The following is a 20437-nucleotide window of genomic DNA, read 5'->3' as shown; positions in this document are numbered from 1 at the left end:
AGTGCCAGGCAAAGTGAATCTTTGCACTAAACTTGGGAAATAAACGTATCTCTCAGAATGTCTTACAATTCCTTTAAAGGTTACAGGAAAATCCTATACATGAGAAAACACTGAATTGGACAGTCAACAATGCTGTCCAACAGGGTAATATTAAACTCATGATTGACTGTTGACGTGACGTCTCTTCCGCGCATGTATTGTTTACTGTAATTTGCTTCTGTGTGGGTACGCAGGAAAAGGTGGAGTCCGCAAATGACAAAAACAAAAAAACTCCTGTAAGATATTTCAATCACAGAATGCAAATACAGAGAGTGGCTATTGCCAAAAAAATGCAGGACATAAGTACTGTAGTACCACAAATGGTGTTTCACATATTAAATTCATAAGAATGATAACTCTATGGTAAGAGAGACTGAATTTAGTCATGATTTAGTGCACCCCTTGCCAGACTTTGCCAAAGGCCCCCAAATGACCAACTCTGCCCCTGTTCAACACTGCTGCTTTCTATGTTAGTAGTGTTGAAAAAACAGCTCAGCTCAGCTCTGCCCCTCTCCATTTGCTCCTAATGCCAGCAGGAGCTGGGCAGGGATACCAGCAGATTCCCCACTGCTGATGTCACCCTGCTGGACAGACACTTGTTATGTATCATGGTCACACTATTAAATTCTCACTGAGGGCTATTTAGGCCCCAAGGAGGCTGATGGTGGCATCGCATTACTTACTGGGTAAGAGGAGTAGAGAGAGTGAGAGACAGAGAGAAAGAGAGAGACATGAGGTTGGAGTTGGGTTGAGAAGGGACGAGGAAAGGAGGCAGGACTAAGGAAGGAAGAGTGGAGGAGAGGAAAAAAGGAGTGAAGAGAAAGCAAGAGAAGAAACTTGGTGTAATTGACCATTCACCTAATCACCATTACCATACATACACACACAGACACACACACACACACACACACACTTAGAACAACATAACTCACACAAACAACAGCATGCCGGCAAACAGACAGGAAGACTGGATGACTGCATGCTTGACTCATCTGTTTTCTCTACCTCTTACAGTATGCCCTGCGGTTTTCTGAAATAAAAAAAACTCCTCCCATATCCGCCCAGTGTGTGTGTGTGTGTATGCGTGTGTGTATGTGTGTGTGTGTGTGTGTGTGTGTGTGTGTATGTGCAGGAGCAGGCACCTAATGGTGGTTTTAGAGGATCAACCCAACGCGTGCTGGCCAGTTGAGCTGGCTCACACCACAGCTTATGACAAAGGAGAGGCGGACGGATGTCAGAGCAGACGGCAGCAGGCTCTGGTTACCACAAGGAGTGGGCTCAGCATTCCTCTTCAGTGTTTCCTTTGTGGTTGGCTGCTGTTGAAACTTAAAGAACACCTCACCTACCCACCCCCCTTAACAAACACTTTAAGCAATCTTGATGGTTCCAGTTTGATCCTGAAAGGAATGTTAGGAAAGAGTAAAGGGATTTCCATCATGCAGAAATCCTCTATGTACCTATGTGTTCTTGATATGCAGGTCAAGGAAGAGGAATGTTCCTAACCCTCTACAGAGATGGTCCTTTCTAATTCACATGTAATGTGTCAGAAATAATCACTGAAAACCAGTTTCCTTGTCCTAATAATGCCACCAGTCAATCAGCTGAAGAGATAAACGTAGGAATGCGGTATTGTGGTAAGCAGACTTTGTGATGGTGACAGGGACTTAGTGGTTATCTGATTTCTGACCCTTGTCCTTTCTGAGTGGAGTGTACATGTTTGACCCTGTATAAGGGTTTCCACTGAGCGTGTAAAGCCATGCTCTGCGAGGTTGTACTTAGACACAGTGGTGCTTTGAGCTAAATGCTAACATCAGCATGTGAACCTGCAATGACAATGTTAACATGCCGATGTTTAGCAGGTATAATGTTAACCATGGTCACCATCTTAGGTAGCTCAGTTTAATGTTAGCTTAATTCCACTAAACACAAAATACAGCTGAGGCTGACGAGAATGCCATTAGTTTTGCAGGTATTCACTGTAGTCAAACTGAAAGGGGACATAACATGCTTTTTGGGGATTTTATGTTATTTATATACTGTTATGACGTCGAATGTCTACGTTAACATGGTCAAAGTTCCGAAACTTGAGGTGAACATAAAAATACTCCTTGATGGTCAAAAGCCCAGGCTTCAGCCTGCTCTAAATGCACTTTTTCCAATGTTTTTTCTACTTTGTCTATGGATGTCCTTTCCGTAGGCTTTTGCTAACAACCCAACGTTGGCATTGTACGTTTCTGCAAACCATTAAATGGCTATTATCAGTTGAATAATTATGTTTTATGTTATGACAACGCAGAAATATTTAGTGATGAAAGCTCATTCATTCATTAATGTAGAATATATTTACTTACTGACCAACACCCCCTCAGACCAAGGTCTGGTTAGGTTTAGGCACAAAAACCACTTGGTTAGGGTTAGGAAAAGATCATGGTTTGAGTTAAAATACCTGGTTTTCTTGCCAGAAAAGGAGCTGCAAATGTCCCAATGTCTCGCTAAAAATACCCAGTTTTGTCGGTGGTTTCTGCTGCTTTGATGCCTTTGCAACTTTGTGCCATGCAACTAACTCTAGCCAACCACCCAACCTGCATCCTCCTAACATGGAAGTCAGCTCATATAGACGTCATCTGAACAACGTCACTTCCCCTATGATACGCATTTTAGAAATGTTGATATGCTACATCTTAAACGTATCGAAACGTAGAGATTCAACGTATCTGTGGTTTGCAGTGACGTACAATGCCAACATTTTATTGTGGCGACTGAGCCGTTGCTAATATTGTTGCTAAGGTGTTGTTGTTGTTTGTGTTTCAGATCTCATTTGAGCTTGAACATGTACGGATGTATTTGAGAAGTTGACATTTCAAGTAATGACAGAGAAAAGGAAGTGAAATCCTACTACTGTTTGTTTATGTTGCCTCCCAAGTCGCCTATCAGATCAGAGTGAGCTCATCGGGAAGGGGTCCTTAAAGAGACAGGAGCTAAAACAGCTGGTTTCAGACAGTGGCTAAACTGAGGGGATGGATGAAGAGCCAGTATAAGATAAATATGGAGTTTTTTAAAGCTGTTAGTCATGCAGAAATATTCCAGTAGAGCCCCAGAATAAAAATATAGACCTGGAAATGTGCATGATATGTCCGATTTAAGTACTGGAAAAATTAAAAATGTGACCTGCTGGTCACTGATTACAATTCATCCCATGGGGGACATGAAGTCTGTCCCAAATTCCATGGCAATTCATCCAATAGTCAATGGGACATTTTACGAAAAACATCAAAAGCTCAACCTGCCGGTGCTTGAGGAAGGTGATTCACTGTCTAGGAACCATGACTGTCTGTACATCATTTTGTGCCAATTGATCTAGCAAATGTTGAGATATTTCATATGGAAAGTGAAAACTCTGACCTGCTGGTGGCCCTGATGAAAAGTCAGGAGATCACTAAAAGCATCATTGTCTGGGAGCTATGAATGTCTGTATATAATTTTGTACCAATACATCAAATGAAAACTTCAAAGTCATTTGGATTTCTCCTCTGGGGACCATGAATGTATGTGGAAATCCATTTAACAGTTGTTGATATATTTCAGTCTAGACCAAAGTGGTGGACAGAGTGTTTAAATGTGTTGGACTGTCAATAAGTATAGCCCCTTGATAGACTGGCAAGGTGTCCAGCATGTTTAGTTTCCTTCTGCTCAATTTATGATGGAACTCCCACGACCAAGACCAAGGAAAATATAAAGCCAATGAAGGAACGACTTTCCCTCTTTTCAATCTCTTCATTCATCTGCATTCATCTCCATTTACATTCCCCCGTGTGAGGCCGCCTAAGCAGCCCACAGGCTATTAGTGGGGTCTGTGACCTCAGCAAGACTTTCCCCTCTGCTGTTCTCCATCTATCCGTCCTCCCACTGTTACTCTGTGTGTTCCCTCTCTCCTGCTGCAGCCTCGAGACAGTGTGGGAGCTGTTCAGAGAGCAGGAATGCAGAGGGAGCGCTCAGAACTCAGCTGCTGGAGGAGAGGAGAGGGAGGAGAGGAAGGCAGGAGAGGGGGATTTTTCCTTGGATGAGGTCATGGATGATGGCTTCTCTCAGAGCGAGAGCTGAGCTCGTGGCAGACGCGCCCCTGACCTCCCTCTGCCAGCACACACGCACACACACACCCACACACACACACAAAGAGGGAGAAAGGGCTGAGCTCGTGGAAGTGCTTGGTTGGCAGAGAGATGACATCTAGTTTTCATCTCTGCCCATTACACCACAGCTAATCTCCCAATCCAGATTGCTCCGTCTTTATCAACACACCACACACGACAGCCAGCTTTGCACAAGGCAGTGAAGTCAAGCCCCAGAGGGCCACTTTAGTGAACTCAGCCATGTGAAAAGCCCTGCTAAAATCTACCCCATTACTAGCTGAGAGATGGAAGTGATTAGTAACAGACTACAATTAGCATGCTCAGCACACACCAACAGCTGATTCAACAGCAATATTGTCTCATCTTGAGGAGTGATCTGATTCTGTGTTACTGTACTCATTTGGTGATGAGTCCCAGTTAGTAGCAACTGTCGAGACGGCAGGATGATGGTGGTTATTATTGTGATTACTCAGTCTCTTTTCCTCCCCATGTGTGAGTCACGGAGACCGACGCTTTGTGGCTTTGTGTCTCCACCAAGGCTTTGTGCCTTGGTGTGAAAAATATCTCTCCTTCTCTTAGCCCCCTTCCCCTGTGTGGATTTCGGGAATGTGACATAGCACCAAAGCTTTGTTGGGGGACAATGGGGGCCCCATCAGAATGTGACACATCCCTGTGGGAGCAGTTGTTGTTTTTATATGTCCTCTCATCCTCCTCTTGTGAGCTGGGTTAGTTGGAGTCAACCCAACCCAAACTGTCACAATCATGTAGTGTAAGTGTAAGTGAACTTAAACATTACCTTTGACACTTGTGTGTGAAATTGTACAGCCCTGACACACCAAGCTACCAGGTGACTGTCAGATGATGTTCGGCCGTTGTTCAGGGTCTGTGGTTGACCATCGTCCATATTTTTGTTCACCTATTTGTCATTTACCTCAGTGAGCATGTTGAATTGTTGAAACTTCTCAGTAGTGATTCCTACTAACAAACAACTAACAAAGAAAAAGTGAAGTACTGGTTGGTTAGGAAGATCTGTCTTAGCTTCTGGTTTTGAACAATTTTTGTCTTGTCTCAAGACAAAACAGGTCACACATTGTTCGAAAAGTGTTAAGTTTCTTATTTACAAAATTAAACTCTTATGTGTGTCAACATGAAACAAGCAAATCCACTGGCTGGCAATGCCAGAGCAAAGCAAAGCTAAACTTTTGTGACAGCTACATTTTATTATTAATATTCCCAATAGATTCTCCAAGCAAAGACAAACTACTGACTAGTTATTTCATCTTTCAGGCACAAACTGTAGGCGCATGTTTGGCCATTGGCTGAACATTATTCTTTGCGGTGTGTTAAAGTGCAACTAACAAAGACATGAGGTGTCATGAGATGACACAAAACATTCAACGGTCAATCTTTGTTGCAGCTGGTTCTTCCACTTGTGTGTCTGGTCTGAAATTGAATCCTTCAAACCTGATTGTAAACTTGGATGAGGATAGCGTGTCACTGCTTCTGCATGGTGTAGAGGATATCTTGTGTTGAACACTTCTTTACAAGTTGCCCTTGAAACCAAAGAGATTGTATGTGGGTTTTTTTTAATGCTATTTTTGAATCTAACTGAACTGAACTGTCACCTGTGGAATTCAATCAGTCCTTCCCACCTGTTTTCATTTTCTCTTAATCTCTTTCTCTGTGTGCACATGTACACACACAGCCGAGCAGCTTCCCATAAGGCCTGTGTGCTCCTTTTTAAGACAGTAGTGTGATTGTTTGAGACTGCAGGTGTGTTTGCAACTCTGGGAGTTTCCTCACACTAATTACAGACTTCTCACTGACATCTTTATTGTCACTGAATTCCGTCCCTCCTCAAACACTCCCTCCCTATCTCTCTATCAATTTTCTTCTCTTTTTTTGACCAAACATTCAGGTCAGTAGCAGCTGAGGGATTACATCTTAGCGCTACTGAGGCCTGAGAAGGAAATGAGTTTGGTAAACCAAACAGCCGCTCTCTGACTGACCGCAACATCCTCCTGCTTCTGTGCTCATTAACAGCCCTCCGACCTACGTCCATCCCAGTGGGGTATTGCCTCGCCCCCTCATCCACCAGCAAAGACTCCACATCAAACAGAGTTATGGCCTGCCAGGAAGTGACATCACCACATCACAAGTCTTTGTTTAAAAAGCTTGGTTCACCGTGGACTCACTTCAAACCCTGCTGGGCCCCGGGCCTGCAGAGTGGTTGTTACAGAATGAGTAGGTAATGGCTACTGTCCAAGACTGAAATTCCTGTCACTCCTGTGTGTGTGAGTGTGTGTGGGACCTCACTATACCACCTTATATAGAAAATACAGACAGGGTAACCCAGCTGTAGTCCATCCAGTGAAAAGAAGTAATGGTGGAAGATTTTATTCCTCCACTAAGACCACGGAATCAAACACCTCTAGAGTCAGTGCCAGCCTCTGCTGTCCATCTCTATAGTTACTGAGAGTGATGCCAGGCAGGGAAAACAACATCATAAAAGAAAATTGCTGTTGAGTTTTACAGTCATTATTGGACTGTATAGCTGGGTGGGTGGGAGTAATTGATTGCAGATGTTTCTGTCTTTGGGAGCCTGAAAGACATGTTTTGTGTGCTTGTGTGTCACTGTAAGCTTACAGTAGACAGTGAGGATGAGGTTAGAGTTTTCCTGTCAAGATTAGTCAGTCATATTCAGGAGCCTCCACACCCTATTTCCAATTGTGTCTGTCTCTTATCATTTCTATGTGTGAAATCTAGAAGATAGTGTTTTCTCTGTGCAGCTTCTTTTTTCTGTTGCCTTTTTAAGTTTCCTTCATTATCAGTCAATGGGTCTACATTTCCTGAGCAGCAAAATTTCCCAAGATAGTATGGTATTGTCAATAATTAATTTCTTATATGTATTTAATCTTTTTAGGTACTACATATTCTATGTGTTGCCCCAGTGGGAACACTAAATGTTTTTAAATATATCTAAAGCTGCAGTAATAAATATTTTTACATGAGTGATGGGTCAAACCCATAGATTATCACTTGGCTTATTTTGGTATTACAACCCACATCTTTACTCAGGGCTGGTCGGGGGGGAGGGGTATATTAGTAGTACTTATTTTTGTTCATAATAAAATCAGCCTTATTTGTGGTAAATTGACCCACCACATGCCAGATATTACACATATTTTTCTTCAAATCATAGGATGAGAAAGATCTATGCTCCTCACTAAGTCCAACACACCCCACTTTATTTTCTCAGGTCTCATAGAAGTAATATCAGAATAAATGATCATCTCAATGATTTGTTGTTGCACAATTTTGGTTCAAACGAATGATGATCAGTGCGTTCACGGACAATCCGTGAAAAGTGCTGCCTTAGCCTTGTTACATTTTGCACCTCCGCCTGTATGAACTTTGAAACAAAAAACAAAAAATGCTGTTCCTTCCCTTAAAAATCACAAATTTTACATCAGAGGAAGCGAAGATAAAACGTTAGCAACTGCGTGAGTTGGCAGCTCTGTCTTTCCTACTTTGGTTAAGTCTTACTACTCTCATCAACCTTGTTTGTTTTTGGCAAAAACACTCTGTAAGACCCAACGTACGCCACCTGCATTACCAAAGAACAGACACAAATTAGTGACTAGCTGGTGAACAAAGTGCATTTAAGCAGCTAAAGAGCCAGATTTCTCTCTCAGGAGTTGGTGTAGACCAAAAAAGAGCTAAAAAAAAGAGTGAATATTGGATTCGAGGTTGTCATGTTGCCAGCAAGAAGACTCCAAATGAATGTTAGTTCACTGCTCCATGTCTGTTGGATGTTTGCTAACACATTAGCTGTAACAACGCTTTGCCGTATTGGCTTGTTGTGGAGTTCTGAACCCAAGTGGCCAAAAATGATTAATGCAGCTTTAAATAGTCACCTTCAGTAACCTTTAATCCAATTTTTCAAACATATTTTTCCTAAAGTGTTAGAGATCTATTCTGTGGTCCAAATGTAAAGCAAAGGGTAGATCCCAAAAATCAAAACACAGTTTTGACCAGTCTTATAAAGGGATCAGCACCGTCCATCTGCAAAGTATTACGTGCACACAACACACAAACGCTGGCGCAAACTGGCACTAAAGACGGGCCAAGAATTTTATTTTGGTATTTGTTTTGCTGACATTCATCTCACTCCTCCCTGACACATGCTCTGCATATTTTTACATTTTACCCTCTCTGACACAGTTTTCCATTCTCTTATCACGATATCAAGTTTGCTTCACAGCTGGTAAAAATAAACCTTCTGTCAAGACCATTGTGTCTATTTGTGTTACAGTAAACACTGACGTACTGTTGTCTCACTTGTGTGAATACAAACTCCATTTGGTTAAAATTTTCATTTCCTCCTTCCTGGTATTTTTTATGCTTTTGTAATCTAAACGCTATTCACTGTTGTCTATAGTCTGTCAAATGCGGTCATGGATACATGCGTGTGTGTTTACGTGCATGTGTGTGTTAACTGCATGAGAAAACAGGTGGATCCTCAGGCTCTGGGAGATACGCTGTCTGCACTTGGACAGGCTCTTCCTCCTGCCTGATTACTGCATAGTCATAAGCACCACAAACGGAAACACAGACAGGCACATAGGCACATATCCACGAAACACACTCACGCACACACACACACACATTGACGACACACTGCTGACCCTACACACCCTAGAAAAAGCCCGTCTTGCATAAACACAAAGATTGTTCTTTGTTTTCCTTTTTTTTTTTTTTTCCAGTACCCTGTCCCATACCAACATAGCTGGGTTTTCTTCCATCTGTCTGTCAGTAGTGCTATTTAAAGAGGCTTTCTTTAGAAGTGGGTGTTAGTAGCCTAAAGTAACGTTGAACACACTAAAAATACACAATTCTAAATGACCTAAAAATAAACAAAAGAGGAAACCAAGGGAAGAGGATGATGTGGAGAGACAGAAACTAATGTCTGAACATTAGGTGGTGATTATTCTAAGTGTCCAGCTGACACCAGGCACACACAGTGTGCTTTGTATGACTAAATGATTCACACAAGTTAGTCAGAAGTTGTTTTCTAGTTCATTAAAAGGCTAGTTGGTTGGTAACTTTACAAAAGAATAAAACAGATTACATTTAGAGTGACTATAAGTAATTGGTTTCTTGGCTCTTGCCTCATCATTGTTCAACAGACGCCACTGTTTTCATCACTGGAATTCAATATTAAGACAAAAAACTACATTCTGTCACAAAAAGCAATGCATGGGGTGTTTGCAGCATGCATTGTTGTTTGTGACAATTACTTTTTCAGTACTACCATTCTACACATAAGAGCACTGAAATATACTAGCTAATTGACAGTTTTCGGCCTTCCCTTCAAACATTTTTTTGGCACATAAAACAAACAACAAACAAAGATCTAAATCTTGATGATCTCTCATACACACTGCAAACTAACTGCATTAAGTGCAGACTTTAATTTGATTCTGCACCAGAGAGAATGTGTATACTCTACCTTTTGGAAACATAGAGTAGCTGCCATAGAAAGGCTTTGATACAGGCCAGGATTTAGTGTGGTTGGACACTGAGAGAAAATAGTTGGTCATCCAATTCTTGCTATTGTTGTTGCTTTCCACACCTCCGCAAAGCAGATGTAGGGGAAAAGTCGTTACTACTAGCCACTGGTCAATCAGTTGCTACAAATGGCCCCAAAGCCTTTGGTGAGCATTACATGGTTCACACAAAGTGCAAAAAGTTCAGTGTCTTATAATTGTATCACTTTTTTTGTTTTTTCTCTTCATGGTCATGAGATACAATGTGACCAAAATCCTTTATGTAAATATTCAGACATGCATAGATTATGCATCCTGGCGGTGATGAGATGATAAACTGAGAGACACGTGGTGGTCACTACACACTGACCACATGACACACTGGTTACTATCTCACACATATATGGGACATCATTACACTCCTGCTCACATTCTAAATACGCCAGCTTGAACCTGCAGGAGACAACCGGGAGCAAAATCAAAGCTCTTTTTCCGCATCCAGCACAGTGTGGCAAGTTGACAGCAGTAAACTCTTGCTCCATAACCTTTCGATTTTGAGTGTAAAACTTTCACCATAAATTTGCGAATGCTTTTATTTTATATTGTTGGAAAATGACCATGGTATAAGCGGGATAATCAACTTGTGGGTGTGCGTTAAATGGGTTGTTCTTCCCCTCCACGTCATGCCTTCAAGCTGTAACACTCACGTACTCGTTGATTATCCCTTACATAATACACACACCTGCATGCACATTGTAAGAACACATACAATGAAAAGTCTTTTGTGAAACATTGATTTAATGTGTCACAGACTGACTTTTTAGCCATTACAAATATGACAGCTGGCAATGTAGGAGGTCACGCACAAGCCACTTCCTTGCTTTATTTGAATCATTGTGGTTACGTTAACGTCTTTACTTCCTTTACTCAATTATGGCACCCACTGATAATGTGGTTTTCTCTTTAATACACTTGAATGCCTCAGTCAGAAAGTCCCAGCACCTCATGGACACGAGGTGCTGGGACACAAGGATCCCCTCCTTCTATTTCCAATTTTGTTGTGTCCGTGTGGGTGCTCTGTCTGTGTCACGCTGCTGTGCCGCCACATTCCTTCCTGACCAGTTCCTGTGCCGCCTCAAAAAGTACTGTCAAAGGAGAAGGGAAAGAGGAGAGGAACAGAGCGGAGGGCCCACACTGGCAGCGATGACAAACGAAGAGACGTCAAGAGAGGGTGGCCCAGTGAGATCACTGCTCCTGTGATGCCATGGAAATGCCGGTGGCCCCCACGCAGATGATAATTTTGAGCCAAAAACTTATAAACATAACATGGCTGATGTTTATAGATTGTTTGAGCTAATGGTAGAGTACAATTTAAGGAGGATATAGCCTCACTAGCTAAGCCCATACAACATTGGATGTTCAGTCTGCGCTCCATAAACATGGAGAAGCTGAAATAACAAAGTCTTTGAAGTGAGGAAGTGTGATTGTTGTAAGGATAAAAGGGTGGGAGGAGGGGGTTTGGAACAGGCTTTTTGCCTCATTTGAAGAAATCTTTGTGTGTTTTACTGCAGAACTCTTGACCTTCAAATGAATAAATGGAAAAAAATAAGCACTGCCTGGACATTTGAAGGCAGGCACACAATACACACAGACATACACACAATTCCACAATGGGGAGCCATTGGCAATGTGGTAGCACTTTCCCACAATCCCCCTGGGTATGGGCACAACCAATGAGAAACTGCTATTTCAGTTTTATGTCTGTATTTTTACACATACAGTAGCGCTTAAAAAACACTTCCTGGTTGGTTTTGGCATTCTTGGTCTCCAAAGCAAAAGCATTTCTGAAAGGTTTAACTGCTGAGAGCTCAGCTTCCTGTTAAAGAGACTGCTTTATGAGAGTTTGCTTTGTTTCTATGGAATGTGTGTAAAATCCCGTTAGGTCCTTATTATATTCTAAACTATGTTCCAACCTCAGCCAACACGCTGTGGGTATGCCAAACATTAGTAAGCAACATTACTAAGTAACATTGTTATGTTAGGAGACGGTGGGGCACCAGGGCTTTTAAATCTGGATATATTATTCAGTGATGGTAAATGTGTTACGCATTTACATGCTGAGATAAGATCATTTCAAAGACCGACCAATGGAAAAAAAGTTTAATGAGGTCATTAAAGTGCTGTCATATTATTATTTGTTTCATAACTTTAGTTTATTGCTTTATTTTCATAGTTTATGGCTGACAACAACAACAGTGTGTACATGGAGATATGATATATCAACAAGCCTGAGTTTTGCTCTGTCAGTAATTCATGTCAACTACTTTAAATTGCCTACTATAATTAAGGATGAGTCACATCCTTCTAGCTTTAAGTCAAACTTAAGAATTCCTGAATAGATTGATGGTATCTTGATATGTCTACGCTTTTATTTATTTCACTGAATTTTGAACTGTTACACAACTGTTGTCTTTTATGATGTGATGTTATGTGAGTCTATGTTGCCTTTTGTTGTCATATTTCTTTCTAATATCAAGTTAACCTTCTACATTTAATATGGATAGACCGTTGATAAGGCTACAAAATTGGGGACTGCTCATTAGTCCGGCGGCCTGTTATCCCGAAAACAAACGTCCATTGCTCCAAAGGCCCATTGCTCTGAAAATACACACTCTGGAGTTGTTGAAGTTCAGTGACTCCTGGCTACCTCTGTCATCATTTGCCCCCACTGTCTTAGTGTATTTTGACGTGCTTGTTAAAAAAAAATTATGATTTATGTCGTGACAATGCTGTGGTTAAGGTCTGGTTAGATTTAGGCACAAAAACCACTTGGTTAGGGTTAGAGAAAGATCATGGTTTGGGTTAAAATGATCACTTGCACATCAAAATACATACTGAGGACAAAAAACTCCAGGGAGAGTTAGGTCTGGGTGATACAGACGATAATAATATCACAATATTTTTGACCAAATACCTCGATATCGATATTGCGACAATATTGTATTGTTCACAAAATATTTACACAATGATATTTTTGATAAATAATCATCAGTGGTGTGGATATAATGACTAAGTGGGTAAAGAAAAATAATAGAACGGCTGAAACAGTCTGGAAAGTTCAAAAAATTACATTTACTTTACTGTAACGCAGCCTTTAAAACCAGGACAAGACAACACTTATGCCATATCATGATTTTACAATATCCAAAATCTAAAATGATATCTAGTCTCATATCACAATATCGATATAATATTGATATATTGCCCAACCCTAGGGAGAGTGTGTATTTTCAGAGCAGTGGACTTTTGTTTTTAGGATAACGGGCTGTCGGACTAATGGGCTTTCGGTCCAATGGGAAGTTTTTCGAACTATTGGGGTTTTGGAATAATGGGCCATTGGACCAATTGCATGGCACCACTAAATCTACAGTAAAGTTTAAGGTTAGATTTAGGGATATAGTTAAGTTTAGAAACAAAATGTATAGTTTATCATAACGTTTTGCTGAGGTCTTGAAACGTGGCAACAACACTAAACATGGTTCCAACAGGGCAATCAATACAAGTGATCAGACGATCTTAAACGTTGTAAATAAGCCATCAGTTTAGTTGGATTATCTGAACCACATTGAGGTAAAACTGAATGTGAGCACCCCCGTAATGTTCCTAATAATATCTATAGTTGCACAGAAAAGCCTGTGAGTGAGCACAATTTACATATAGATGAACCAGAATGTCTGTCTGTAAACTGATGATTGTTTATAACATATTTCTGGCACAGCTTTCGTCTTCTCTTAAAGACAAGTTTGTTTAACCTGCAGGTTTGTGTAAAACCTCTACGATCATCTGAATGCTTGGGTTTCTGGCCACATCTGACTTCTGTTTAGCGATGTTGTCACATTCTGAGACCTCATCAATTAACTTGGTGATTACAGTATTATCATGACTGATAGAACCAGAGCTATGAAAATGAAACTACAGTTATAATCTGAGGTTTTCCTTTAAATGTAGCCACTATGAAAAAAAAGTGTTTCTGATTTCAGTGAGTACTAGAGGTAATAGAAGGGATGATTTATACTTTGAGTGGAATGATAGTTCACCACTATGACATACATACTGTACACACGCACCCACACACACTCTCTGACACATAGTGTTTCAGTTCAAAGTCAGGTTATGACAGGAAAACATTGGAATGTAATAGATGAGGCCGGATGCAAGAAAGCCAGTAAAAGAAAGATGGCAAGGAAGTGTAGCCTGAGGCCACCTTCTTTCGCTGCTGTACAGGTAAGACATGAATGGAACATGATTTACACAAGGAGACCTGACTCACAGAGATTGCAATATTTTACACAGCTGTATTGTTATCTTCTCTCTCTGTCCCAGAACAGACAAGCCATAGAGCCAGCTGTAGTGACATGAGTAAGAGGCAGCACTCAGGTAACTTCAAAGCCCCTTTTCCAACAAACATATCACATATCACACCTGGAATGTTTCAGAATGCTTTCAGCAGCTTTCAGCCAGAGGCCGTGTTTAATCAGTGTTGTTTAACATGAAAGGGAATCAGTCTCGAGTGCGGTTAATCCTGACTCTCCGGGGTGGCAAAGGCCAGGTGAAAACCTTGTTGTGGTCATACAAGGCTTTATTTAAGCAGCCGGTGAATGCGGAGAGAAAACAATACGTTAACAGCAGATGTCAACATGCATTTACTATAACAAAGAGCAGAGCACTCATGAATGTCTCTTAAGAGGGCAAAATATTTTCGAGGTTGCACAGCATTCCTCTAAATGCTTAGAGTAGCTGAACAATCCATGGATTATCTAAATTGTTTCCATAACGTGTTTGTCTCAGGCCTTGCACATGCATGTCAGGTATGTTTCACATTGCTAACAACCACATCACTGAAACTATCACAGGACACTCGATAAACTTGAAGCAGAGTTCCTGGTGGCGCTTACAAAACAGCTAGTGACTCACTGCCAATTGCATCACATCAGGAAAGTGGTGTGATGCAATGTGGTGACAATTGAGAAAGTGACATGGCACAAGAAAAAATTACAGTTACTTGGGTTTTAGTGTGTGGAAAAATATACAGGCAGGGACACAGCGGGGTAAAAGAGGGATGGCAGATAAGATGAGAAATATACAGTCAGAGGGTGAACAAGCAGCCAGGATGTTCATATTTTCTACTCATGATGAGAAGAATGTCACTAAACTACAATCTGCAGGGACTGTGTTGGTCTTGTCATGTGTTGAATATTTGATGGCATGCTCTTCTTCTAACATCTTTTCAGCCAAGTTGTTTGTTGCCGCCACACTTTTACCACTACTTGAAACTTTTCTTTTAATGATATCCTCAATATTCCTCAATGTAGAAACACAGTATTCTTCTGTGTAACTTAATGAAGAAGTCGTGTCTTTTCTTTATGGCAAGAGGCTCTTAACGCTATGATACCCATGTGTAACGGGTATAGGATGGACCCAATAGCAGCACAAATGACACTGGTATAAACTCAGCAGTCTTTATTTCACACGATGTCAAGGCAATATTAGCACGGTCGGAGAAACAGTTTTTGAACCCCGATCTTCCACTCCCACAGCGGACAAAGACCAGGGAACAGGCAGGCAGAACTCAGAGTCAGGGACAGAAGGCTGGTGGGTTTACCGGGGCAGAGACGAGGAGCGATGGTCAAAGACAAGCTGATCAGAAACCAGGAAGGCAGTCCAGTGAAGAAAGCAAGATGACTGAGCATAGTAGTGTAGACAATCTGACAAGGAGGGAGTGGGCCGAGGCAGCTTATATACTGGCTGATTGCAGATGATGAGCAGGTGGGAGCGCCAGGTGAAGGTGGTTGAACTAATGAGGGGTGTGGCAGAGCAGAGAGTGAGACTGAATGATTGGATGATTCCCACAGCAACAGGTGAGGGGGAGAGCAGACTCTGACACCCATGAGCCTCAGCTGTGTTACCATGGAGAAGAAGCCATGACAGTTGTAGCCATGGATGTATAATAAGAGCCGGATAGGGCGCTGCTGCTAAGCATTGCAGCCATTTTTTCCCAGTGGCCAGTCGTGGTATTGCAGCAAAAAATCCCCCTGCGGCCCAAAAAGCATTTTCCCCATAGACCACCATTGTAAAAGTGACGTCTGTAAAACTGTTGACGGGACACCTCATACTGCAAACTACGTCATTTATGACTCTTTCTATTATGAACTTTTGATCCATGGAGGTTTTATATTTGTAAAACTTTCCTCAAGCCGAGAAAAGCGATTTAAAAATCAGTGACGTCATCACAATATAAAGTCCGTGGGCCGAGCGGGAACTTGCAGGCGGGGCCAGCGCGGGAAACACTACTTTGCATATTCAGTGGGCCGCACAACATGGTGCCATTTTTAGATCGGTATCCAGCTCTTATAATACATCCATGGTTGTATCAAGTTAAGAACACTATCTTTGCTGTTGGGTAAAAAACTGGACTCTTAGTTGACTTCTCCCCTTACCTTTTTGTAAGCAAGTTTTTAACACACATTTTGTAATGCTGTTCCTACTCTTCTGTAATGATGATTTAAATATGAGGTTTTTCACGTTCTCCCAAGCCCTGGAAGTGCTCCAACTGCCAATCAGCTAAAAGTATCTATGCAGAAAATGAGCCAGACTTTAAAACCGTTGGAATGGTAAGACTTTCCTAGCATTGTTAATCAGTGAATAGAGGACAAATGAAAGCCAAAGTGCAACATAATCTAGTACACATGTAGCTGTATTAGCCTATACCTTCTGTCATAGCTATGAATGATGAATATTCATATAAACTATCACAAAACTGGTCTGGTCTCTGACAGTTGGTAGCTGAGTAGATGAAGCCGTTTTCACTCCATGTTATTTGACAGTTTAGGGTTGGGTTAAGCTGAGCCGGATGACCCTGTGATTCAGGTAGGCTGAATGGATTCAGACACACCTACAGGAAGCACTGCTGGCCACACCTGTGTCACCACCAGTATTCTTGGATTTACAAAAATCTGGTTGAAGTTATCAGAACACACAGACAGATTTGAAACTTTTAAAATTTACATCAGTTATGTCAGAGTTTCAAAACCAGTTATGACAGTGATCAGACAGATAAGAGCCTTTTTTCAGTACAGTGGGGTATTTTCTGTGGTGATATCAGATCTCAGAAATTGAAAATGAAAGCGTTACTGCAGCTCAGTGACAGAGATCAATACTTTCAGCTTCTCAGTTCTCCGTTGCTCCTGCCATTCTTGTAACTTATTCCTGAGGCAGTCCTTGGTAAATATTTGCTCTGCTGCTGACCTGCTGCCAAACTGGAAATATACAGACTAAAAAATACAAAGTAATGGCACATAGATGTGACAGAGTGAAAAAGAGTACAGGGGTAAAAGAGGAAGCTAGAGATTGAGTAAAAGTGAAAAGGGCGATTTGTGGTTCTTTGTGTATTGCTTTAAATATTCCTCGCCCTTCCTGTGGTTTTCTTTCTTAAGAAAAATCTATCTCGAGCTACTTAACAGTGAGATATGTGCTCATAGATTTTTTTCTACAAGTTATACATATTTTATCACTTACCCTAGATAATTTTTGTTTTATTTCCCCAGATTTTCTCCACCGCTTATAAAATAAACCCAGTAATCACAAACTTATCACAAACACTGACCTATGTATCTTGTGGCACATGTTGGACTTGTGACTTTGCAACAATCTGATGTTGTGTTGTATAAATGAAACAAAACTGATGGTATCAGGATTAGCTCATATCACGGTTTCTGCACCTGAAAGTTCACTTACAACCTGGTGAAACTGTAACTTACCCCACTTTCAGTTAATATTTAATAGAGCCAGTATCAGGTTGACAGTTGTGTTCCTATGTGTGTTCACAGGAGGGCCGTTTTATGAAGACACCCTTTGAGGAAAGTAATCACTGATACCCCTATGTTTTACTTACTCATCGCCAATGTGTCTGAAAAGCACACAGTCATAATAAGATCAGTATCTTAGAAGTCACTGTCTTTCAAATGCCCTGTCGCTACAACATGTACACACACACACTGGCAACACACTCTTTTATCCAACTCTCCTCTGGTGCCTGTGAAACAGGATCTGGCTTTCTCACAGAAGGGAGAATGTCACAACGATAGATCTCCATTCCACAGACCCTACTGACCTTTACACAATGCTGCTTTTGAGCTTTTGAAAGACTAAATGTCTCTGCAGACAAGCCAGGCAGTTACTGTGCGTGTGCACGTGCATGTGTGTGTGTGTGTGCCAGTGTGTGTAGCTTGTGAGGGGAATCCCTGAGACAAATAGTGTTTTTTACAAGCCCAGCAATTAAATGGTAGATTTTGCCAACATAAGCGTGCTTTCCAGACTCTTTTTGGACCCTGTGGTTTCTTTTACTTTCTCACAAGCCAGCATGAAATGGATATATAGAACAGGAGCGTGCTGATTTGGAGAAAAAAGGGAGAGAAAAACCATTTGTCACGACTAAGACTGTCTGACTGGGTTTCCTTGACTGAGCGATGCCTCCCATGATGAAAAACTCTGTTTATTTTTCTATCATGGACCACACTCACATCCAGAGAGTGAGTATGCCGACGGTCTCAGCTGCGCCTCATGGATTATGTGAAATATGCGGAGGATGTGTGGGAGACAGACATGTTCTGTTTGACGTGAACAATACTGGAAATAAACCCAATCCAAGCAGACAGACAGTCTGATGACTTTGCTGACACACAGAAGCTGACCACTGTGATGTAGCAAGGAAGGAGAGTTCACCTGAATCACAGATAATATCACCTCTTGTATTTGTAGGTGGAGAGCCTTGTGTAATTTTATGGGTCTGACATTTCAGATTATTGGACAACAATAAAAATATCAGTGTTGATACAACTTTGAGAGGGTTATAACTGGGCACTGGGCCAATATTATTACAACTAAATACCCATCAAAGCCAGTTTTACATGTTTGATCATTTTGAATGCCTGAATGGTTTTAAAAAGACTAAGTATCTAAAGCCTTGCTAGCAGCTCTGTGAGGCTCTACTCAGTGCTAATGTTAGCATGCTAACATGCTCACAATAACATTACTAATGCTGATGTTTAGCAGATATAATGTTAATCATGTTCACCATCTTAGTTAAGCATGTTAGCATTTAACAAAAATTACGGCTAAACACAACTGAGGCTGATGGGAATGTCATTAGTTTTGCAGGTATTTGATCATAACTCAAAGTGTTGGGCACATTTAAAATTTGACCTGATGATATCGCTAAAGGAAAAGTTAAGTAATAACCAAAGTTATCAAAATTTATCCTGAGGGGAACATGAATGGGAATATCAAATGACATAATAATAGTTGTTGAGACATTTGAAACCCATAAATGTCAATCTGTTGGTTGAGGACAAGTCAGAGAATTTCCAAAGTCATTGGGATTCATTGTCTGGAAACCATAAATGTCTGTGCAGTAGGGTCACATCTTGAAAAATGATTTAAAAGTCAGAAAGTGTCCCTCATGTACAGTTACAATACAGTGATGTTGTAACAACATGATTTATCCTCATCCTTTAAATCTGTTCCTGTAATGTGTCTTGAGAAATGTTCTTATCATGATAGATAGAGTGCCGAGGAAATAAAACCTTCCTGCCAGGTGAAGGTGTGTGAGGTGTTGACACCGGTGCTCTGCCTGGACATGTATGGGAGCAGAACCTATGAACCTGTCATGACATCACACTGAGCGACTGCTACTCTCACAACTCAGGAATGCAGCGCAGGCTTCCCCGTCTTCCCTGTCTTCTGTGAGTCTTTGTGGTACTTTTCCAAAGCACCGCTGAAGTACTTTTCCAAAGCAACACTAAGGCCATGATAACAGATATAATAATGACAATAAACCTTTTATTTACCACTCTATTTGATGATAAATACATACAATTTTACTCTTTACCTCTTGATTAGTTTTCCCTCTAGTTTTGTTTCTTGAGCCTGTGACACCACACACCACAAAAACACACGTCACAGATTACACCTATCAACACATACGCGATTTATAGCACGTATCTGAGCAACTGTATGTGTAGTCCCTGTTCTCAGCTCAGAGGTCATAAAACACAGCGCTCACCGACTGGAGCAGCTGTGACTCAAGTTTACTGCCAAGACAGTCTTGGCTTTTTGTGTTTATATCATCGCATCTAAAAAATACACAACATGCAGTGCAGTTTTGCAACCAACAGCTTAAGAATAATGCACAAGCAGTTTGTGTTGGACGCCGGTGCACTGAGTAAAAAGGTGAAGGTGGGGGAACCATACATAGTATACACAGTATACTGGGTGTGCATAGCCAGCATACCCCCCCAACCCTTACTCTCTATTTAGCAGTCAGCCCTCCCTGCATGACAAGGATCTACAGACCGTCATGACCTCACCATCCAGGAGGCTTGTGCATTCAAATGGTCAGGGGACGTCGGGTATCTGGGGGTGTTCATTTACATGATGTCATTAAACTGGACACATACACACACCCTTATTACAGCCCAGACATGACCCCAACATTAACGTGAACCCCATACTCTTTGTTTGAAGTGTATGTCTCTCTGGAAGTATGTAAGCAGCGTGGAGAAGGGCTGAATGTACATTTTTTTTAAAATTTCACGATCAAAGGATTCAGCGTGCAATGACACCTTTTTCCAGCTCTTGTCAGAATAATTGTTAATCAGTAGG

This window comes from Thunnus thynnus, chromosome 9 (assembly GCF_963924715.1).
Source record: "Thunnus thynnus chromosome 9, fThuThy2.1, whole genome shotgun sequence".
NCBI lineage: Eukaryota > Metazoa > Chordata > Actinopteri > Scombriformes > Scombridae > Thunnus > Thunnus thynnus.
Note: the sequence above shows the minus strand (reverse complement) of the source record.